The sequence below is a fragment of the Bombus terrestris genome, chromosome 13 (assembly GCF_910591885.1).
Source record: "Bombus terrestris chromosome 13, iyBomTerr1.2, whole genome shotgun sequence".
Taxonomy (NCBI): Eukaryota; Metazoa; Arthropoda; class Insecta; order Hymenoptera; family Apidae; genus Bombus; species Bombus terrestris.
This window is the reverse complement of record NC_063281.1, coordinates 12,403,781-12,428,313: the sequence shown is the minus strand read 5'-3', so window position 1 is coordinate 12,428,313 and position 24,533 is coordinate 12,403,781. Positions and strand designations below refer to the sequence as shown.

At 39.6% G+C, this 24,533-nt stretch overlaps 1 protein-coding gene across 5 annotated transcripts in view; it reads right to left on the bottom strand.

Annotated features, from left to right (window-relative positions):
* The window catches only part of LOC100649855 (putative polypeptide N-acetylgalactosaminyltransferase 9), a 294,772-nt gene that overhangs the window by 151,438 nt on the left and 118,801 nt on the right, over positions 1-24,533 (bottom strand). For all 5 annotated transcript variants that reach the window (XM_012315496.3, XM_012315495.3, XM_003400100.4 and 2 more), the window contains one exon: positions 13,425-13,625. The gene's annotated coding sequence lies outside the window, so the exon portion shown is untranslated. The remainder of the gene's footprint in view (positions 1-13,424; positions 13,626-24,533) is intronic.

Below are 24,533 nucleotides of genomic sequence, written 5' to 3'. Positions count from 1 at the left end.
TTGGAACGCGTGGAGCGGACCGATTTGCAATCGAGAATGAAGCTCTTGGTGGCTAGAAGATCAGAGAAGAGTTTGCCTCGCGTCTTAATCCGGCGGGAATTCCGTTGGATCATCGAAAGCGATTCGCCTTCACCTTTGACCTTCCTGCATTCCTGTTTCTCGGATCCAACAGACCTGGCTCCTGCCAGCCAGCCATCTCAAGGATCTCTTCTTTTTCCTTGCGAATCGAAATGGCCGCGCCGCCTCCATATTCTGCCTTTCGAGAATATATTACCAACGAAGATGAAAGGCACTTTTATCTGAATTTCTAGCGAGCTACGGGATCGCGACTGGATAGAAAATTCTGATGACGTCAGGGACATCGGTTAGCGACGACAAATTCTTCCACTGAATATGTTTATTAATAATTTTCCACTCGGCAGGTTCCCGGATCGTTTCGTATCCCCGGTGGTTGCTCGATAAGAGACTTCGCTTAAAGATCACACGAGCTACTGCGCGTCGAATATTTTTAAGGTTTTTTTTTACCAGATTACGCGAGAAAGTGGCCGGTGAATTTGCTTCTTCGCCCTTTCCAAGCCATCGGGGATTTTTTTTCCTTTTTTTTTTTTTTTTTTTTTTCGATAACAGAGAGGTAATGGCAGAGGAGCGTTTTATCTAAATAGCTTCGGGAACTTCACGTAGAAAAGCAAATTTGTATTCTATTCGATCCTTCGAGGCTTGAGTTTCTGTGTGATTTTTCAGTAGAGTTGATGGCAGGGTCTGAGAATTATTATCGTTATTGATATAAAAGTTTCACTTATCTAAAAGTCTCATAATGTGCTGGGAAAATGTATTTCCCTTCCTGTATCGGTGTTCACAAATATTGAATCTAATTCGCGCTAGTCTACGATATTTAAGATGTCATTAATATTTTCTCGAATTATTCTCAACTGGGTGGTGTGGAACAGACGCAGGTGGCACAGTTATCGATTAAATCGCAAGTTAAGGAAACAAAGTGACCAAGCAAACAGGCAGATAAAAAAGAAAGCACTTCGAATAAAATCGATTCCATCTGCTGGTAGATAATGAATTATGCAAATTTGCGTGGTCCGCCACGGTGAGTTTTCGAAATCGATGGAGAGCGTACATTTTCTCGTAGAAAAACGCGCGGCTCGCGTAAAAAGAGAAATTCGTGGATCGCTCGTAGCGTATCATCGTGACTAGTCGTTTGTCCGATGTGAAAAATTTCCAGCCAGTTGGACAAATTATCAGATATTAATTCTTCGTTTTCTACCGTGCAACCTCGACGATGTCCGATGCATAAAGAGAGAGAAAATGATTCGAGGGAAAGGGAAAGAATTATTTCACCGACGCTGTCAACGACACAAATATTCTTTTACGCTGATCTAACGCCGTGACACTTCTCATTCGTGCATTACGAAAAAATGGATAAAACCGTTTGAAGTTTTGAACTAATTTTTAATAGAAGCGATTGCCGTATTACGTACGTAATGTAGAAGCGCCAGAAACTATAAAAAAAAATAAATAAATAATGGACAGGAAAGATATTCGCGTGGGACTGATTTTTGGTAGATATTGGTAGAATGCGTGAAACAAAACGAGAGTAAAAGGATCGCGGAAAAAATCGCAGGTGACGCGTCATCGAGAGCAACGTTGGAAATTTGGCCAGTTTCGACGAATTACCGTTATTAATTCTCAGTTTTCACCGTCGACCGTGCACTTGCCATTATTCAAAGCTACCGGAAGCCACGTGGATACGCATCGAACGATCTGGCGATATCGGTCATTCTATAGCAGCGCAGAAGGGAAAGTAATTAACGATAAATCCGTTCCGTAATATTTCTCCGATCAACCGCTAAAATCTGCTTCTGTTTATCGTCGTGTGATATAATCTGAAGTATTTAGACGAGAAAGTAGCTCCCAAAGGTTTAAGTTTACAAAGTACATTTAAATTTCGAGCAAAAAGAAAAACGTTAAGAAATGACCATTTTCTTGCGAACGAAAAATTCTTGCAGAAAATTGAAGAGCATCTCTGAAGGAACGAAAAGTGTTAGCATCTATACGAAATATGATGGGGAAGTTGAAAAAAAATGAGTGCAGAGATGAAAAAGTGGCAGCGGTCAAACTCACCCATGCGTTACACTTAATCTTCATTTTCTTCGAATTCTGATCCAGCTACGGAATAATTATTCATCTATATGGACATAATAACTCTCCAGAAATTCTGCTGATAAATCAGTTCTGGTTTGAAATTCAGCGGATCTCAAGTACCACCAGATTGTTGCTACGTGAGAACAATAGCCAACAATACTTTATTTGTTGAGCGTCACGAACGAGTTGCACTCGAATAATTTCAAATATTTTGTACAAATATTAATCGACAAAATCAGAGCGGAGGCCATTACATCAGCGTAGATGGATCGGTATCTGAAGAAGATTATGATCAAGCGCAGAGCAAATGGATCGGTTCGATCGTTTTTCATCTTCGAGATCGTTTCTTTTTTCAACTTTCAATTGAAGTGCCCTGCAACAATTTTTCGTTCGCAAGGAGATCCGAAAATAGCCATTTTTTCATATCCAACCTTTTCAAATACTCGTGATATTTACTTTTGTAAAACATTACACGTATAATATCGACAAAAAGTTGCATATTTCCAATCGATCTCCCATTAGGATAAAATATTCCAATGTCAACGGCCGAGAATTAAAATCAAACACTAAAAAAGTTCGTCTCGTATTACAAGAAATAATTACATAGATCCAGACAGATATAATGGTAACAGTTCGTGCAAAAGTGATCGCGTAACCGTGGGACAAAATCGATTCGCGCAATTACGTTCACGTGTATCAAGAAGCATGCGCTTTTTACGTCTCGACGATTCAAGATCGATCCCCGAGCGGTTAGCGGTTCGCAACGATTCATACGATGACAACGTACTATTAATGGCCCCCGTTGATTAAAACGATTGGCCGAGCACTCGAGGTTTTTGCACCGGGTCTCGTGTTTTCGCGCAATAAAAATACCCTGGACACCCAGTCACGGAGATGATAATTGCCTCTGGTAAAAGTTGCACTTAATCGTTACGCTCGACAAGTTTTGTTATAAAACACCGGAGATCTCGTGGCGTTGACGAGCCACCATTTTCTCGCCGAGCTTCTCTACCGCCTCGATTCGTCTCGATCATAACTCTAAAATTTTAAAGCGAAGTACCGTGTTTCTTTACGAATCAAGTGATTGTCCTGTTCAACGTAAAATGTCATTGTACAATAGAAGTCTAGACTTGTCGCTTACGAATCAGCCGATGTTATTATCCAATTAATAAATAAATTATTGCCCGAGAGAGCTCTGGTAATTTTGTAATCCTTCGCGCTCAAAGGTCTTGCTTGCTAATATTACTAGCTGCTCGAAGCAATTTCGAAACAAGGAACATACGGTTAGAAACGTGCGTAAGAGAGAAGAGTTGTAATCGTTTCATTTTATTTGGTGTGCGATACTTTTGACCAATACGCTAGTTTATCTCTATGATTGTATTTTATCTGTTCGTTTCAAGAATACGCGAGATAAATGCGATCTAGTTCTATTAAATTAAAAAACAGAAATCTGAAAAATTTTTTCCGTTGAAATAATCGTTTTGTAGCGGAGCTCTCGGGTGCAAAGAGTTTGATTTTTCATATTCATATTGAGAAAATTCCAAAAGATTCAAAATTATTATACCATATAGTTTTGGCATTTTTCTATTTCCATACTCCAATACATCATCCAGCTTACCACCAATTATTGGTAATTCTCCGAATCGCAGAATCCGAAAAGCTTCTCGTTTCAAGTTCTATCAGATTTCATAATACCAATAATTCTCTCGATTTTTGTGTGAAAAGAAAAAGAAAAAAAAACATTACACCCCAGCTAACGCATCGAAAATAGCAAGTAAAACAAATATATATGAGGGGATCTCCCGTTACGAAAAGAGAAAAATTAGAAAATTGGATAGAAAGCTGAGGTTTCTCCAAAAAGCATGAAAGTAGTCAGTTAAACGCCGCGAACCGCAAACGGTCAATTTCCGGTGGAAATTCCACGTGCACCGGATACCACCGGCAATTTCTGATTGCGCTTATCCGGTCGCCACAGAGTTCGATGGAAAAGTCAAACAGCGGACAACGATACGGAGATTCGAAAGTTCCCGCTGCCCGAACAAAGTAGAGATCCAGCATCGACTTTTGCCACGTAATCCCACCGTTATTCATAGCCACGGCATTATCGAACTTCCTAAGTAGGATTACCGGAAGCAGCAGTAACCCGGCTGCTTTCTTTTCGCCAGTGGAATCACAGAGGAACCTTCTTCGGTTAAGAAGAAACTTCTTAAACCATCCTGCACCAGCCATTTCTCCTCCTTCGAGTTCTCTCGCTTAATTCTTCCATCGTCGTCTTCCATCGATGAGATTTCGTGTTGCCTTTTCAGATGCTCTTTGATTACGCTTATGTAGCGTGGAAGTGTAAAAAGAATTTTTTCAAGAAATCAGACTGCCTGACTCGAGGGTCATTAATTTGTCGACGGGTTAAATTACTAATATATGCTTGATTTATCATTGTCCTAACACTTTTCTCTCCGACCTTGGAAATACAAAATTATATTTTAGGCTGTTAATTACGAAACAACAAATTTATTTTCTTGGTAAAACTGCCCTTTCAGACTTTAACGCATTGCGTTTCCATCACCCTCCTACGTTTAATTATGCGTAAAGGAAACTTACCACGGCTCAAAAGAAATTCATCGAACTTATTTTAGAGAGATGTTTAAGCCCTTTTTGCGATATAAGTGAACATTTGACGGGAAGTCGTGGAAAAATGAGAATTTGTTCCAAGATGCACAATTTTGTGTTAAACGAATATTTAAAAAGTTATCGCACGATTTTACCTATAAAATTACAATCTTTCGAGAAAATTAACAAAGACTGACGTGGGCGGTATTCGGAACTGAATCGAACAAAGTATTTGTATTTGGCCAGTCAGAGGCTTCAACAACACCTTCGTTTCGGAGAAATTAAACGACGAAAATTTCGTCTGGACCTCGGTCCATATTGTCAGCGAATGGTTAACAATACCCACAACTTCTGCTCGAGAAAATGTGACTTTCGTTTAAGAAATCGAATCTTGAAATTCTGATGAATAAAAATGATAGAAAACATCAAACTTATACATCGTTCGTATCGCAGCCGGCTGACTGCAACGCGATGAATATACGTGTATACAGCTCAAAGGGTTAATTAAGCCGGTTTCGTAAGTTCGCCTTAAGCATCCATCGCTGATTGATTCGAAACGTTTTACACGTCTTTTCTTCTAGCCAACTCTTGCACGATTGGCCACGGATCTTTTTTTCCTCGCGTAAAAGAAAACCGTGTTACAAGATGTCCATGACATTAGAAACTCGACTCGCGCGATTTTACAGAAATAAAAGTGTCATCTTTTTTTCTCCCGGATACGAGACGCGTTTCGACGCGCACGTCAGCTGCGTGAACATCGGCGATCACATGAAACACCAGGATGGTTTTGTCGGATTAGCGATATATGTACGTGAAAGTCAGGTTCGCAATGTTTTTTCTCATTAAGGCGAACCTCGATGATAAATGAAACGTGATTGTAATGCGAATCAATGGAGAAACGATGGGATACAATACGAATAATTATCACAATGCAGAAAGAGATTTTAACCGTGTATTCGATCGAGTTTCTTCGTGGAAGATCGATCGAAAAGATATCGCCATTGATTTCTAATAATACGAGGATAAATACTTTCGTTCGTGCTATAAGGAAGCAATATATTTTGTCGTAAATAATTGAAACGTGAAAACTTTCATGTCTATTAATTAAACATGAGCCCAGTTTCTAACGAATCACAGCGTTGGATAAAGAAGAACAATTTAGAAATTACGGTAGTTGAGAAGTTAGGTTAATTACGAAGAATTGTTTTACTTTTCGATAAAAGATGGAGTTTAAGCTGACAGAGATGTATGAAAAATTGTTCCATCGCTCGATGGCACGCGCAGAATTTTGTTATTAAAAGCACTCGCCGCGAAGATCGCGGGCAAACTTACGGCCGAAAGTTAACAGTTTCTCGCGAGAGAACGTTACTTCGTTAAAGATTGCGTAAAGATAGGAGAACCACGGGTTTGTATTCAGGCGCACAATATTTCACGCTTGTAACGCATTTCATATTTCGGTGATATTTAACTTGAGAAAACTGCGAGCAAAATGATACTTTAATAGAACGATCAGATTGATCGATCGATTTTCTCAATAAAGGGGGACAAAAATAATTTACTGCTTTCAGAACGAATTCGAATTAATTCAGGTACGTCTATTATCCTGTCGAAAACATTGTCGAAAAAATAATTCCATTATACTCTGCGATTTTATATAAATCTACTACTATTCGCGTCACTCAAAAGCTTCCCGAACGAGTGGCCACTTTTTTTAGGGCTAGCTGACGGCAATTTTCCGTGGAACAATTAATTTTCAAAATTTTGTTCGCGATCGAGATGGTCCATCGCGACCAGGAGCGTAGTACGTTTGAGCCGGTTTGTTGTATAGAAATCGATATTCATAGTGAGTCGGCTAAAAGAGGTTGGAAAATAAAAACGGCGAACAAACTATCGCTGGGTGCAGCCTCGCGAAAAGTAGAATGTCGATTGTCCTAAATGTGACCGCACATCCTGGACACATTGGGGAATAATGAATAATTGGAGCGACGCGGAAACCGCTGAATCCCGATAATTGTTATACGTTCGCTCGATAATTAGCATTCTATCGCGTCCGCCGTCCGATAATTTCCCAACGAAAAAGTTCGCTCGTATCTAAAGGGAATTTCGTTTGGTTTTCATCGGGGAATCAAAGTTCAATCACGTATAATTCGATTAATTTTCGAAGCGTAGACTCGCCGTGATAATTCGCGATATAAATTCATGGGAATTTCATTCCGCCAAGGAACTTGCGAAGCCGCGCAGTTCTTTTTCTTTTCTCGAGTAAGTTCTTTCGCAGAAAGAGGACAAGTGCGAGAATTCACGACGTTCCAATGGCTGCGTTTATATTTTAGACGATTATCGACGAATTGTCGCCATTAGAAATTGTATTTCTGATTTCTCGCGCAGAAGAAAGAGGATACACTACTATAGTATCCTCTATAATTGGACATTGAACGTTGATACAGTTTTGAAAATATCCCTGGTGATGCTCTTGCTTCATCTAATTCGTATAGTTTCATCGGCCAACTTTGAATTCTGCTGCCAGTAGCTATGCAGATGTTGTATTAAAAGCGACGTATAAACCGTTTATTTCGAAAGCGCTGTAAGTCCATTTCCTGTAATCTGCACCTATTCTGTTCAAACAGTCGAGGCATTAATAATAGAAAACGAATGATACTGAAATTAAACAACGGTAGCTTGTTTCTCCTGCTCCTATTTTTAAACTGAATCGTAAACTATGGATCGAAGCGTGAAACATAGATTTCAAATGATTTAGATTTAATATTTAGATTGTACAATTCTCTGATTTTGAAAGTGGCGTGTAACTCCATTCGTGTGGAAAACGAGAAAAGATATCGTCCTGGTATTAGGTAATTCTCAAAAGAACCATTTGTACGATGAATTCAAATTCTACTTAGACACATTGTAGAGATGTGAACGAACTAAGCAGACCTTATCAGGATCTTTTATCACGCGATTACGTTCCCCTTAATTCTTGAGGTGGTGTCAGAAAATATTATAAATGATACGCGCGAATACTATTCTCAATAAAATCTTTCAAAATCGTGTATCATGAAATCACCTTTGAAATGTCCATAGCGATTGAGACACTGCCATTAAATTTCCATTTACTGCGTTTGCCATTTTTTAGTTGCCATCAATTCTCTTCCACTTCGTTGATTCTTCTAATTGGACAGTGCACCTTCTTGTGCAAAATTCAATTGTAGTTAAAATTAGAATTCTTCGTTTCGGCTTGTCAAATGGAAATGACGAATGACAACTTGACACTTGATACTTGACAACAGTATAATTGCATTCCATTGCATAATACGACAGATGTACATTACTGAGTACCGATTTCTTGGAAGGCGCGAAGAAATTCATCGATTCACGTCTACGATTGAATCATTCATTCGATGGTCTTGATTCGTCGGCATAGTATTAACTTCGACCTTGGTCGGGCCGCAATGATCCGCCCACCGAGCTGCAATGTGGACTTTCGTGACACATATGCACATTCCAACGAGTACGACACCCTTGCACGTGCTCGACGCCCACGCGACGCGTCCTCAAGCATCCAGAGGCGAACGCCGTGGCCTCGACGTTGCAATCGGACGTTTCTATCGCTGGAAACGCGTCATCGAAATTATCATAGGCTCCCGGTGAAAGCTGATAAACCGCTCTCGCTTTCAAGGCGAACGGATATGAAACGAAGATGCGATGGATAATCAAATGGGAAAGCTACAGATAATAAAGACGAATTAATTATTTAAAATAATCCGAGTTATTTCCACGTATATCTGTTGTTGTCTAATAATAATACGAGGAAAATATTCCAAATTATTTGGAGACGCTATCTTGTGCCTTTGACAGGCTTTCTAAATAATTAATGAATATGATAATACGAAAACTTCGATCAAGCACGTAACGTTAAAAACCTTGGAATTATTCCGTATATTTTTTCACCTTTTGCGCCTCATCGCGCGTTCATTTATTCACAGCGAAGAGACGCGAGCGAAAGAAAAGACGATCAAGCCCGACATCGACTTAAGAATTCATTTGACATCGCAATCATCCTCTCGTTAAGAGGATTTTGTGCAGAAACTGCATCAAGATATCTTGCAAGCTGCAGATATGATAATCGCCATCGTGACCTTACTAGGCACGGTTAACCTATGCTAAGGGCGCTTTTTCATCGTCGACGACTCAGCGTGTTTGAAGATGACGCCTCGAGAGGAAGGATGATACCATTCTTCACATTTAAGAGGATCAGGCTGCTTATGATTGCCAAGATCTACCTCTTTCTACGCTGTCTACCAGGCCTGGCTACGAACAATTTTTCCAGCCAAGGCGAACGACCAACCAGACGCTTTAATTGCTTCGAGAATTCAGAATTCTTAGGAATTACTGGCCGAAGGAGTTTATAACGTTGACCCTATCGATCAGAATTCGGGAAATTTTCAATTCGATATAAATTGCGTTGAATTTTTTTCATAGTAAATACGATAGATAAATAGATGGGTAGATGAATGCGTTTGCCTGTTGTAAAAAATTGAAATTTGTTATACACGAAAGCCATATTATAATTATCAGTGGCCGGAAATATTATATTTCACATTGGAATGTAATCGATATGGCTCTGAAAATCTCTTATTATATGATGCATAGTCAGAAAATCTCAAAATGCTAACTTTAATATTCGTACGCAAAGCTTCTTCTTCATGAAAATGTAATAACGTGCAAAACAGATGGTTTTTACTTTTAATTAAACAAATAGCAGTAAAAAAGACTTTGCAATAAATAAAAACACGAGCGAGGAAATTAAAAATCGAGATACTACAGGAGCGGGAGATGCTTTAACGATGTATATTCCCATACGTAGCCATTTCTGAAATACAAATGACAAAACGAGACATCGTCAGTTTCTTTGTACGCGTTAAAACGAAATTTCTATTACCTTATTCAACGTGCAGCATAGATGTTTGAAATGCATTAAACTTGCCCATTTCGTGTTTGTGTTGAGCTAGTAAACGCGGCAACTCTTGATTTAATCCCCTACCCCTTGCCATTAGGTTAAAAGTGTATTTACCTTCAATTTAAATTTACAACACTGTCCACAGCCGGGCTTTCCAAACTCGAACCAGTTTCTCGGCCATTCCTGGTTTTGATATTTCCCCAAAAACATCGAATTGAAAATACGAAATGCATCAAAGAAAAATTTTTTTCATTCGAGGGTCTTGCCCTTATCAAATTAAATCAAACGTTTTCAATTACTCAAAATTGTCTTTGAAACTTGATTTGTTCCGATTACTGTAAGATCTTGAGCGTACAAAATTTTTGATCTTTTGCGCTAACATAATCGAACTTCGTGAGAAAAAATATTGTACACAGCTGCCAGTTGTAGAGAAAACTGAATATGCTGTTCATTTAACTTTATAACTACTGCAAATACCAATCCTGTTTGTTTCCAGATAGCTTTATACAGAGACGATGTTGGACGTATCGGTGATATCGCCTGTTATTATCAATTACTAAATATATGACAAATGGAAATTTCTCTTAAATACTGTAATAGCATATCGCCACTGGTATGTAGGACATTATACGACAAAAAATAATGTCTAATTTTTATGGCACGTGTCATTTGGAAATATTATTATAGACGAAGATCGATCTTCTAGATCGCAGAAAAGCTAGAGCACAGCTGGACTGTCATTAAGCGATGTCGTCACCCCTAATACCGACGGAGACACTTAAAAAGTAATTTACCGGCGAAAAAAGAAACAGAACATGCAGCGACTCTGGAAGTCGCGATTCTCGACGTTCAACGTTAATTGAAGATTTCCGAAACTCCGGCACGTCACCAGGTATCAGGACAGATAAAGGAGAACAAATATCTTTGCTTGGGAAAAGATCATGTCGACGTATCTCCAGCAGACTTTCTTTACGGGGATGTTCAAACAATATGACGCAGCATTCGCAAATAAATAACATCGAGGATTTGAAACATAGAATTGCCACTTGAACGAGCGTTAAAATAAAGCGTACTCTAAATCCGGTATCGAGTTAATAAAAATATCGAGTAATATGCTTTTCGAATTTGTCGCGAAGCTCCCCGCGGTCTCGTGGAGAAGACGATATACAGTCCTATTTATGTTACCCAAGATGATCTTGGTCTTCCTGTGAAAACAAAATATTTTCGGAATTCTTCCTCTCGATATTTCTAATACTTTGGATTAAAATTAAAGTATAGTTCATATATGCCCTCAAATGACAGGGAAATAACGAGTCGCGGAACACCCCGTACATCGTGGCGCGCAAAGCTATATTCTTCGTATTACTGTTATCCGGTTAAAATCATCCACGTAAGTACAGTAAGAGGTATATTTAGGTACGCATCGCAACTCGGTAGTTCCGGCGTTAAAAATGCACGCGTTACTTTTACCACGCTCAGCTGTTTCAAAGAACGAGTTGCAAGTGTTAACGCCTCTTAAAGCCGCAATGCCCATTCACGCGATATTTATGTTAGCAATTAACCATGTAAATCAAGGCACGGCTATATTGAATCGCTAATTACGAGCGTATGAAGTTGGATATTCGAGGTATTGAAGCAAAACGCGCTAGCTTGCATCTGACCATAGTGTCACAAAGGAAACTAAGCAGCAACGGTCGTCTTCGTAAACCATTGCGAGGATTCATGCTCAGAGAGACGGCGCATTAAGCTAATTAGCGGGGATGAGCCACGAGCAAAGGGAACCGGGGAAATGATCAGTGTCAACGTGCAGAGCCGCGAAAGAATGTTCTCCCTCGGTTTCCTTGGATTTTCGGCGTGGACACGCGTGGTGAGAATTTTATTCTCGAGGAAGAATCATACCTCGTCCGTGAATCCTTTGTCCATGGTGGACAAAGGACTGGCCCAGACGTGGATACCAGTGTGCACGATATCGCACATCTTGAACACGTGTGCGTCCCATGAGATACGGGGTTTGGCGTGCCTATTGTCTATTAGGAACACGTACGCCCGGAACAGAGATTAGCGTGAACCAATGGAGGTAGCAAGTAGACGACGAAAGAATTTTACGAGGTTGGAATTAATAGGCCGAGGTATAGGGGGAAAATCTGTTTTTCTTCTTCTTTCCTTTTAAATTAACGCGGATGGAAGAGACACGACGAGATCGTAAAATCTGTCAAGCGTCAACGTTTGTGTGCTTCGAAAGAAGAAACGATAATTCGAGACAGAAAGAGGTGGACAAAGAGCTGGAGATCTGATTTAAGAACGTACAGCAATTTGGAATTAGTTCTTCGTTTGTAAAATCTGCGATATCGTTATTTCCCCAGTCATATGGGACGGAGGAGAAAAATTTTATCACGGAATCACATTCGAGATTACAACGAGCAATTTGTTAAGAAACACACACATTTTACTTCGCCGTGAATATAACAGAGAACTGATAATAAAGTCGAACAACGTATACCGATGATTGGTAAAATCAATCCGCAGAAGATTTTCAGTAATTCTGATGAAACATTTTATTTAGCAGATCAATTCGCATAATGGCGTTTCACAAGTTCGCTGTGCATCGTGTGTGGGTACTTTGATGACGCTAATTTCAGTTCTATCATTTGTGTACGTGTTCCGGAACAATAATAGCTTGGTCGAGCTCTGGCGCATTCAGTCGCATATACAATAGCACTTCGTTGCATTAGCGCACCTGTGTTAATTGTATTTTATCCGGCTAAAATACTACGCTTCGATAGATCGAACTTTCCAAATCCACATTCTTAGACCATAGCAGGTCAAAACCTCAACCGAGTTGTATAGAACAGTTACGATTTCCTCTATTTATCCTAAATTGCATTTCTATTTCTTTTTAATCTTCTTGGTTTTACGCACAAATAAATACACAAATATTTATTTTAAAAGATAAATTCAGATACGCTGCGACTAAGTAATTTTTCTCGATGAAAAATATTTTCCTCCAAATCTCTTGTATCCGATCTTACGGAAGAATTAAAAACTCGAAATGAATTCTTCTCGTGACGATATTCTTGAACGATATCACGTTTCTCGAGCGAAATGACAAACGATAGTCGTTAAATCAGAGGGGATGCAGTTACGAGAGGACTGCATTTCTGCTTACTCGAAAGTGCATCGAGATGCACTTACGTAAGCAACGACCTATTACTTTAAGGTACGGTGACGCTACAGAAATTATCGGCGAGGATGATTATCAAAGCACCGAGTGGTCCTATTAACAAGCAATTCAACATGTTAATTGAACGTCTCCCAGATGGGTGCCTGGAGAAGCGTCGTTACCTATACGCGACCAGGCGCAAACGAACCATCCATCTGTCGTTAAATTGTAATCAAATAAAAATCAAATCAACTATCGAATACGACCAATTTTCCCTCCATTTAATTCGCTTCTTTCGATCACCAAACTGGCCAATATACGGAGTATTGCCTTAGTTATTTCATCATTTTTCTACTACAGTGCTATTCAATTTCAGGAACTTTCGACTCCGATTCGCGAATTAACAAAGGTAAAAACTAGAATAATGAACTTTCAAGAGTTGTTCTGAAATTAAATATTAAATGAGTCGAACGCGAATTGTAATACAATAACGTGGTTCACGACGGCAAAAAAAAAGGAAAAAAGTAAGTATACTAAATCAGTGAAACTTACCTTCTAGCCGTGAGAACGTCCTCGGTTCACAGCTTCCGATCTGGTTAGATGATCGACTTCCGTTCGCTATTCATCAGCTCTCGTTTTCTTTACCAGTAGACAGTCTCTCACGAAGTCGGGCTCGAGCGAATAACCGTGAAAGTTTTGGGAATCGAGCCGGAAAACTCTTATACTCGCGTAGACACTCACACCTCGGTAACTCTGAAAGTAAAAGAACGACTCTATTAAGCATCGTGCTAACGCGATTAGACTCGTGAAATTTTCTTCCATCGTACCATCTATCGTACCATCTATCGTAAGAAATAATTGGACCGCTATAACTAGAAATTTGTAATTCTTTCCTGAAGAAGCTCTTTCTTTCTTTCTTAAATTATATCTTCACAGACATGTAATTCGAACGATCGACGATCGACACGATGCGACAACGAATATGACGATAGGTGGTAATAACAAATTATCGATAACTATTGTGGCAATTAATCAACAGAGAAATTGTGTATTGCGCAGAGAGTTACACGGTCGTTTAATTAATTCAATTTATTGACGAAAGTAATCGTGTTTTAAGTTTTCTTTCGTTCAAATGCTCGGCTAAGTAGTATCGACCGTTGCGTGGTCAGACATGCCGTTTCACCATCTCCTTCACGGAGAAAATTAAAAAACGCTTATAAATCTTTGTCCAAGTTGTTCTTGTAGAATATTTTACAGTGAAGTATAGAAATAAAAATAGAAATAAGAAATTCCGAAAGCTCAGATATTTGGAATCCGAAGGGCTTTAAATTTTCCAATATGTCAACTTTCGAATGCAAACTTTTCAAAGCAATTTTATTTTCTTACTTTTCTTACACGTTCCGGCATATTCAGGCGTTCGTCTATTTATCCTGATATTAATACATCGTTGCCCCTTAAATAACATAACTAAACAAACGCGGCAGGACTTTATTTCGCGTTCCAAACGTAGAACGCGACTCGGTAATTATAGGAGATGCAGGCGCGTGCACGTAACACGGAGGAAACGAAACTTTTGCTCACGCGATTCTTTTCATAGAGAAAACGCACCGAGAGGGAAACACGAAAGAGGGGAGGAGGAGGAGGAAGGGAGAGAGAAAAGAGAACGAGAAACGAATCGTAAAAAGCTAGAAGGCGAGAGAAGGAGGAAAAAGAGAGGAAATCAGATTTGTCTCATCGGACTGTTCGTATAGTACTCGACAAAGAGGATAAAAGCGAAAAGGTGAAAAAAACCTTGAACGAAGACGAAAGGAAAAAACGAGGAGACGATAACAATTACGACCGCGTTCGCTCTGGCCGATTTATGATAAGGATAGGAACGACAGTGTCGCTGCTGACTGCACAGATAAGGCAACAATTCTATTAGCCACAGCATAATAGCTCTGACGTGCTGTAATGCCGTCTCCAATTTGCTTCTTTCAATAGCAATTTCTTCACGGAATCAACTGCATATTACTGCCAGAGTAATAGAATTTTTCAGGGGAAATAAAGATGGCTGGGCTAACGTAATATGGAAAAGAATGAAAAGAATGTGGTCTATATAGAGATGCGCGAGATAGAGAAATAAAGGAAAAGCGTTTGAAGCGAATATCCGAGGACTGTGTACGAAGAAGGAATACGAGATTCAAACTAAACGTGGCTGAACGTCTCTTACAGATATCTTTAACGGAAGAAACAATGGAATAGAAAGTAGAAATAGAGGAATTATGATTATTTTCATTTTAACGAAGTACGGCATAGATATTCGATACAGATCTCGAAATTTTCGATATCGACTGAAAAGGAATATAGAGATTTATTCACACCCGGTGTATTTTAAAATGCAAATCCCGAAACGTAATAAAGCAACGTAAATACAACGCAACAACGTAAATTAAACAAAGATTCAGCAAACAAACCATGAAACAGAACAATTCAATTTCCCTTTATGATCGCGAATAATTGTAACATTCATGAAGCCTGTATTTACAAAATCGTATCAATTAATCCTTCTACAACAACGTAAATCTTCGTCTGTCATAGATATTACGACGACTAAAAAACACACGAATCATCGAATATACACCGCCGTATCGATTAATCTCTTTTAGTTATCGCGGTGCTTCAGATTTCCTGTATTATTTCGGTGATACTAAAGATATATAATTTGTTTCATTTTTCAAACATAAAATCAACAAGGTATTAACCGTTAAATAAACATATGCGATACTTTTCTTCACATAATCCAGAGAAGGGATTAAACAGGAAATATTCCGAGAAGATTTTTTTATTATTTTAGTGCTGAAGCGTAAAATCAAAATGACTTTATACAAAACATTCCAAGAACTCTCCAAGATTAAATACAAGATACTTCGAAAGTACTATATTTCTGTTTTTTATTTTTTTAATAAATTGTTCAAGATACCTAAATATCCGCAAATAACAATAGAAAATAGATAGAGACGCACTCGCCATACGGACGTATATTTAAAATAACATTCGTAGGAGAAGACAAGCGAAAACATCCGGCAAAATTAATTGCGATAGCTGGTAACGCGAGACTGCACGATTTCGCAGGATTTGCCGAGCTGTAACCAAGGGATTACGGTTCTTATTCGAGACGACAAGAAGCCAGGACTCGAAAGGTTTAAATACGGCGCGGCTTCGAGCGATACGGTGAAACGTTCAAAGATCCGAGACAAGCGGAAACAGGAAGGCAGACGGTCCCGGACATTGTCAGTGCGCGTCAACGACACCAGGAACACCGCTAAACGCGGCTGACCGTGGAACATGCACGATAAAACCCCGTCGCTGCCGGCTTAACGACCCAGACGTTTCGCCATGCTAAACCAGCCGGATTCAATTCTACTCGACGCGCGCCTATCCCAGCGAGTAAGGCGGGAAAATGTTTTTACACGACGCGAAAAACGCGTACTCTTCTCTTCTGAAGAATTTTATCCGGAAGAAATAATTCGCACCTCTCGTGGAGCTGGTGGTGCTTTCTAAAAGAAACAACTGCCAGCTTTTACCATCTCTTTTTATGTACAAAGAGAAAAAGTTTTAGGTTTCACACTGTCGTGTGAATAAGAGTGGATCGCGTATTATTTTAGCTTGAAAAAAATTGTTTATATTTTGCAAGGATTTGGTTAATTATTGTCGATATATACGCGACGGTTTGCGAGAGAGGATTCCAAGCTTCGACGATCTTTCTCTGTGTAGAGGGATGCTTTAGATTTTCGCAGTAGAAGTGGATAAGGGTTGATCATGTATGAATTTAAATCGTGTATAAGCAAAGAAAATTATTTATAAATCGCGGAGTTGGTTGGATTTCGTATTTTTTTCTATGGCATTTTTTAAGGTCGCAGATCCTGGCTTTTACGTTTCGGATTTAAGGCAATCGATCGTATCCAAAGGCTATAACGTATCGATGGGGAAAAATATAAAATCGTGATAAAATTTGATTTTATATGACATTTTTTAAGCGTTGCCTGAAATAAAGTATTCTTCGGTTATACCGCGGTTATTCATACTCTTTAACGAGTTATTTCTTTCCTTTCGCGTTCTTCTTCGACGTGATCGATAATTCACTCGATAGGGCGGAATTGAATAATTGATCTTGGCTCGTAAAATTCAAGCACCGACCTAATACGATTAATAATAATAACATGTTGGAAAATGTGATGCATTTATCGTAGCTTTAGCATGACCGAAAACGAAAGCCGGGAGCAAACAAAGGAAGGAGGCGGAGGAAGCTGATACTTCTTCGGCGAACCTAGCTATTCGTCCTGAATGTGATTAATTTGATCGAACGAGCAAGTGAGAGATAAAGAGCCATCCATCAACAAGAGCAAGCTACGTCAAGCTTGCTTCCTCAAATATTAACACAATGGCAACATGGTTCGGCGGTAACAAGCTCGGTGCTTCCCTGCTCGTGAGCCGGAAGAACGAACGACAAGACAGGAAAGAACCGTAGTTCGAGTGTAAATTCGGTTTAACAATTACCTGGCCGATAGCTTTCGACATTGTCATATTCGCATGTCCATTCGTCAATTGCCAGTTCGAAGTGTATAACGTGAAAATGCAAATGATTCGTCTTAGCTAACCTAACGAGGCTTGTACGCTATCTTCTTATTTCCAGAAAATAGATATATCGTTGCGTTGTTATCCAAATTTTTCAATATGTTACGCGATGCCTTTTAAGTTGGTGCATACAACGAAAATTAGGCCAACACGGATCAAAAACATCGTCGGAAGATTAAATATTTGCCACATTCACTGCGAAAGTTTTCGCTGCGACGCGTGAAGCGCCACGTCCGCGTTTAATTCACACTAACGAAGCAACACACGACGCTTAACTATAAATATAAACAGTTCCAATTATTCGCAACAACTGCCCCCGAGAGATACAACAGCCACAAACGATTTAAATTCTAATCCGGAACAGCTGCTGGAAATTTCCGCGTCCAAGGGACGGTACAGTGGCGCAAGCAACAGAGGGAACTTCGACAGCTGCAGTGAAAGTAGTTCGGCTCAAGAGATTCGTGTTTGCTCGTAAGCCTCTGCAAGACCGTTTGCGGTCACCCACAACAGCAACGACGAAAACTCGACTAGTAGCGAAGCTGCCTTCAAAAATAGGATTCGACCAAAGAGAATCTCTCTAGAAATCCTCGGTATCCACCTCGTCTCGCACAATTTACTATTTTTTATAGTCGATACTTTCTGCAAAATGCAATAATAGCTATATATTGGATCTCGTTTCACGTAAATGGAAATATAGCGAAAAGGCATATGAGAAAATGCATCGGTTAAATAAAGATCTATTTTCATATCTACACTCTACGTGTCTCAAAAAATACAGAACGCTACAGAAAAATACCTCTTTATATTTTTCATGGAAAATTGACATTGTTATAGAAGAAATATTTCGCATACATTTTGAGGGAAGTCTCGAAGTATGGAGCGCAGGAACGAAGACTTTGTATCATATATTTTGCAGAAAACCGCAAAAAATCTTAAGAAACGAATGCTTGTAAATCGAAATAATTTTTTCAAGAAAAATGCATAATCGTCAAATTCTTGGCTCAATTGTCGATGAATGTGGTAACGTATTACATCAAGAGAGAGACAAGTAACGGGATAGAGATACGAGTTGCCTAGATAGAACGTCATCTGGAGAACTCTCATTAACAGTGAAATTGCAGGTACTTAGTAGTTGCTGGTGTCGAGCAGTTACTGGCACTTAGTAGTTACAGTCAGTAAATTGGACGTCGCTAACTTGGCGTTGAATCAAACGCTTTGAATCGACACCTTCGGTCTAGGATGATGATCGAAGAACTTCAAACTTTGCTTCGAGTTATATATAATTCATCGATGTTTCATAGAAGAAGAAATTTTTGGAGAAGCCTATTGGAAGGACTGTTCAAAAATAAAAGTTGAGAAGATCGCAGAGAAACATTATATTTCAATCGTCAAATTTTTCTAAAATTCCAGAAAGGGTTTATCGTTTGCGATGTCAAGGGAGAAATAGTTTCACGTATTTTTCACCATCGATATTTTCTAGCAAGCCTGGTATTATCGTTCTCTTATTCCAAGAAAAGTCCAAGAGAAAATATCCGACTTCTACTCATCCCAGAAGAAGAAAATCCCTAAAATCCCAAAGCCAGCTTCGCGTAAATAATACGAAAATGTTTGCCACATAAAACACCATGATATTAGAAGGTAACGTGTTGCTGCCTCGATACTTTTTTTAGTATTAGACGTGCCGAAACGTTACATAACGATCAGTGAAGACAGAGATAATTCTATTTACGTCATCGTCAATCGAGATTCTCCATATATATGTAAACGATATCCGAGGAAGATAATTGCTTCTTTAACCATCGGAGACAAAGTAAATTCTTCTAATTAGATTTGTAACATATTGAATTGCGTAGCGAGATGAGTCTAAATTTAAACAATGTATATTTTAATTGATCTACTCTGGTCTAAATTGGTCTAAATTGGTGCAACTTGGATAGGATGTAACGTTTCTTTTTCTCAGGAGACCAAATACTTCTACATCGACGAAATGACGAAATTGTCAAAGAGATGACGAAAAATCATCGACCATGAATAGTCCATACATTAATTAAGAATAATACGCGTAATAATAATAAAACGGAGAACACATCCTTCAATTTAGCAGTAAAAGCGGAACGAACTTTCCGTCCAACCCAATATTGGCAAAGGATTTAATATTACGACTCGTTCATTAGTGGTTTTTGACATTCCAGAAATATTTCAAAGCTTTATTGCGGGACCTCTATATCTCTATATTTACCAGAGCATTCATTAATATCATTTCCAGGTCTTAATTTCCTCGATTCTTGACGTAAGAAGTAACCGAGCTATATCTCAGAATGAAATTTTTTGACCTATATCGAAAAATCGATCTTTTGATCGTGTGACCTTTCAGCGGCAGAGTAAATAACAGTACCCCCGACACCCCTTCGATAACCATTAATAAATTATTCCCGATTATATCCTAATCAAATTCCAATTTGACCAGGGATTGCTCTCGTGTTAATTTAATAAAGCACCGGTAAATTCCAGACCTTTACTCGATTACTAAAACAATTTCTGTCTCGCAGCCGAAAGTCCTCCGAACCTGCTAACCCAAAACTAGCGAGACCCAAACCAAATCGAAACAAAGTCCAATTACCGCGACCCAAGACCGTACCCAAAATCGTCGAGCAATAAAGAAGACTGCGAGTGGACATGGAATAAGCTCGAACGGGTCAAAAGCAACGAGTAAAACCGATTTCTAGGATCGCTATCACAGCCGTGGCGATGTAAATTCGGCATTGTGTCCCCTTGAAAAATGCCCGCGTCTCTTTTCACGGAGCTTTCCGCTCTATTTTCCCTCCACTTCCACCTCCATCCCCTTTCCGTCGTCGTTTCCTTTCAGCATTCAAGAACGGGGAACGCTTGATCGTTCCACGACAGCAGGAAACTCCGCTTTTGTCCGCGAGTTACCGGTTACCATCGAGCCGTCTCGATCGATTAGGGCGACTGGCTGGTCCTCGGACAGGTAGCGTCGTTTTTCACGGTGCACCCCTTCCTACCACGGACAGACAAGCAAGAGGAAGAGAGATCTGTTTGCTGTGCTGGAAACGGCACTGGCTTAGACCGGTTCGATCGTCACGCGACACACGCTCGATCCTCTCACGCCCCCGAGTCTCTGTGCGCGCGATTCCATCGGGATTCCCAAGACGAATGACACACGTTGCCTTCGAATATGTTACCGATGGACTTTTCCGCAATTTTTTTCCAGGACACTGGCTCGCCATGTAGACGACGATTGAAACGGTCATGGCGCGAGAATCGGAAGAAGAAATAAAATTTTGGAAATTTGCTGGAGCTTGGAAATTTAGTCGGTAGCTGTCAGATTGCAAGGCATTGCGAAATTGACAAGTAGCTTCGCGATTTTTTATTAACACCAACAACTTTTACGAATAAAGTCGGACTTTATTAATTTGCCAGAAAAACGAATACTTGAAAAATCATGAAACATGTAGAAAATGTTAGTAAGCGTAGTAATAAGTTTTAATTCTAATTCGAACGAATAAATAAGATACGCGTTGTTACGATTTTTCGAAAAATCTGCGATAAAGAGAAGGATTAACTTCGCAACCGTAAGCATTCTCGGTTATTGTTTTCGCTTTAAATCCGAGCCTCAAAATACCCGCCACTCTTTTACGAGCGGGAATGGTTTTTTTAAAACGCTTCGAGAACCATTTTCGTCTAACGCGGAACAAACGTAGTGAAACTTCTATCTCGCGAGAGCATTCGAGGCACGTGTTCCGGACCACGAACCTACAATTACAATGTTGTAAAGTAACTCGAAACGACAGCCATGAAGGGAAAAAGCCCGGCAGAAAATGTTCAGAAGAGCGGCGCAAAACACACTGAGAATTTCCCCAGCTTCCGGCTGCAACAATAGCGACTTTCCGCTTCGAGGAGCACTCCTACGTCTGCCATTCTATCATACAATCTCGTTGTTTCGTTAACAGAGTTAAAATCCCTTCGCGCTTCTTTTAATATCACGCTCGCCGATTAAATCGATGATTCTATGAGAAAAACAATTTTTTAATTTACTTTGCGACTATACATACGTAAGTAGTTGTGACGGTATACAACTTTGATGCAATTTTTAATGGCGTATCTTGTAGCTAGTACTGGAAATACGTGACAGCTATGAATATCATAAAGTTCGTGAGATTTATTAAGGAAGAATATTTAATACTTTCGCTATGGCGACGTCGCTTATTACAGAACAGCTATTATACAGTAATCGTACTCATACAGAGTTTGATTACTCTGTAATAGTTTGCACAACGTTTTGAAATAAGCACTTTGCGCATTTATGTATTTTAGTATTATAATGTATGTACATGTAGCGTACAATAGAACTATAATGAGATGAATACTTAAGAGGGAACTCAACTACGGCTACTCCTGTGCGTAATATGTATCGGATACGGTTTTATATAAAAAAGCATTTTACGAATAAACGTTTTAAGCTCGAAATATTAACAGCTTTGACACCCGAAAAATATTCATCACGTATCACGAAAGCCACACTTTCTAAATCTCAAAATTCTTATCTACACGTTTCAGCTTGCTTCGGAATCTTGCTTAAAATAATAAACCAAATAACGATGGACTTTAATAAAGAGAAGAAGGGAGATTCGACCCACTCGTAACAGACTTTCCACGTTGTTTAGGGCTATTACCAAAATGATCCACAAAATTGCCCTACAAACTGGGGAGGACAGCAAACCCATCTAATGGAGCGGGAGCACCATAAAACTAGCAATAAAAATCCAGAGAAGGGCTCGCCACTAAACCTCCCAACATCGCTACAAATAACATCCCGTACATTCGGCAGAATCGCAAACGGTCAACATCGCAGTTAAAACGTTCCTTTTCGACCACGGAGGTCGCCGGGAAAGCGTAATTACGCTGTCTGTTTCGAAGGGCACGGGCGTCGCGGCGCTCGCGGCGTGCCAGTTGCACGAGCCGCTCGTAACTCGAATCGCCGAGTTTCTCCGCGAATTCTCAAGACCCTCCTCGTCTCTCTTTCTCTTTTGGTAGGGTCGTATCTCGAGAGCAGTCGGTGGAAGGTTAATTTCGTGCGGCGAGTTGCCACGGAAGAAGCCAGATTACATCGTTCGAATTACTGGGGCGTGAGATTACAGAAGTACTCGTGTTTGAAAAAAAAAAGAAGAAAAAAGGGAAAGGAGGAGAAAGAATGAGAAAAAGGGCGATAGAAAAAGGAAGAAGAAAGAGCAGAAAGGAAAAAGAGGAGGAAAGTTGAGAAGAGAGAGAAGAAGTGGCAGGAAACCGACGGCTCGTTTCACGAGCACCACCGCCATTGTTGCGCCTTTATGCCGGAAAATTCTCACTACCGTTTGTGAATCCTTTCTTCGCCACCCTCCCAAAGCTCCCTTTTTCCCCGTTCTTTTCTCAGATATCGGCCGCGCACTTACTTTACGACCTTGTAATTACGGGATAGTGAGCCGAAATGGACGCGTGCCTCGAATATTTGTACAACAGAACAGCAGGAGGGAAAGAAGGCGGCCGTAAATCTCGAGTTTTCTGCTCGTTGGAGGGTAACGATAAAACTGGATACAACGTGGGATCATGAACGCTCCCGAATCGCACGTTTCTTGATTTATTTCGGTTGAAATGGCCTGCGGTTTGTTACAGGTGTTTCGATATTAGACGACGCGTTTCTAAGCTCATTTTTAGACAGTCACGATTTTAATAAACGATTGTCTGTCGAGATTTTCATTTTTATAACGTACATTTTACGTGATAACTTCGAAATACCGTGAGAATAATTTCATCGTTTATCGCACACTACTTCACGTGTCTGACTACTACTGATACGTTCTACTGGCATTAACTTGAAATGCACTTGAAAACACAATAATCCTCGCTGAGAGCGTAACTTTATGATCAAGTAGCGGCACTTATACGTCGTTTGAAAACTAGTTGGCCAATAAAATGATTAATAAAATAATCTCAGGATTATTGGTTGAAGCATTTATCTGTCGGTCGACTGTAAGAAAATAGGCTGTGTTTCGAAACAACAAATTCAAGGCGAGCTTACTGCAGATTAAACCCATAACTTTCGACGTGTCTCGAGCAGCTGGTTCTTTCCAACGAAATATATCGTAGTCTCTCCTATTCCCTCCACTCGTCTATGACGGTGGTTTAAAACAAAACTCTCGAAATTTCAATAAATTCCGCTTGCCCCTTCGGCCGATCGTTTCATCGACCCGTGAAAAGCTACCAACGTGCATGAAGCACGTTACACTTTACTTATACCATACATTACGGTAACGACCGATAAAAATGAAACTGTTCCGGCAGATATGCCACTCGAATGTGTAACTTCAATTACTACTGAGTATGCAATATATGGAATATTATATTTTATGCCGCAGATCGTATCTTCGAAAAATCATGCAATACGTTGTGTACACTACTCTGACGAGATATCAGAAATATTTTACGCGGAAAATTCTGCCTTCGAAAACAAATATACGTATTATGAAATCAAATAAAATAGCGATCGAAAGGCGTGACAGACACATAGATAAGAAGATAACTCATTTTGTCGTATCAAGTTGATGGTATTATCACGATTATAGTTTAACTTTTCGTGAAATAATAATTCTCAAGAATTTTGATAATATATCGTCTTGATAATTTCATCTCGATAATTTCATAATTTCACGAAAGTTTAAATAACCAGGCTAATGCTATCGAAATGCTAATACATTTTCATAATTGCTTGCATATTTAAATCCTACATTCTACATAGAAATGTTTACAAAGCACGTGAATCTCTTCGGCGAATAATCGACCCTTCTAACGAGTGTATGGACGCGAAGAAAATCTGCCGCTGTGCGAGCAACCCTTGCGTATTATCGATCGAATTCGAAGGAGGAAAGTACGAAGGAGGAGCGAATTCAAGAAACGTGATACCCGCGATCAATGCAAATTCCCTGGAAATGAGAATCGAGCGATGGAAGAGAAACGGGGACAAGCAGGATGACAAGGGACCGGCTTCGC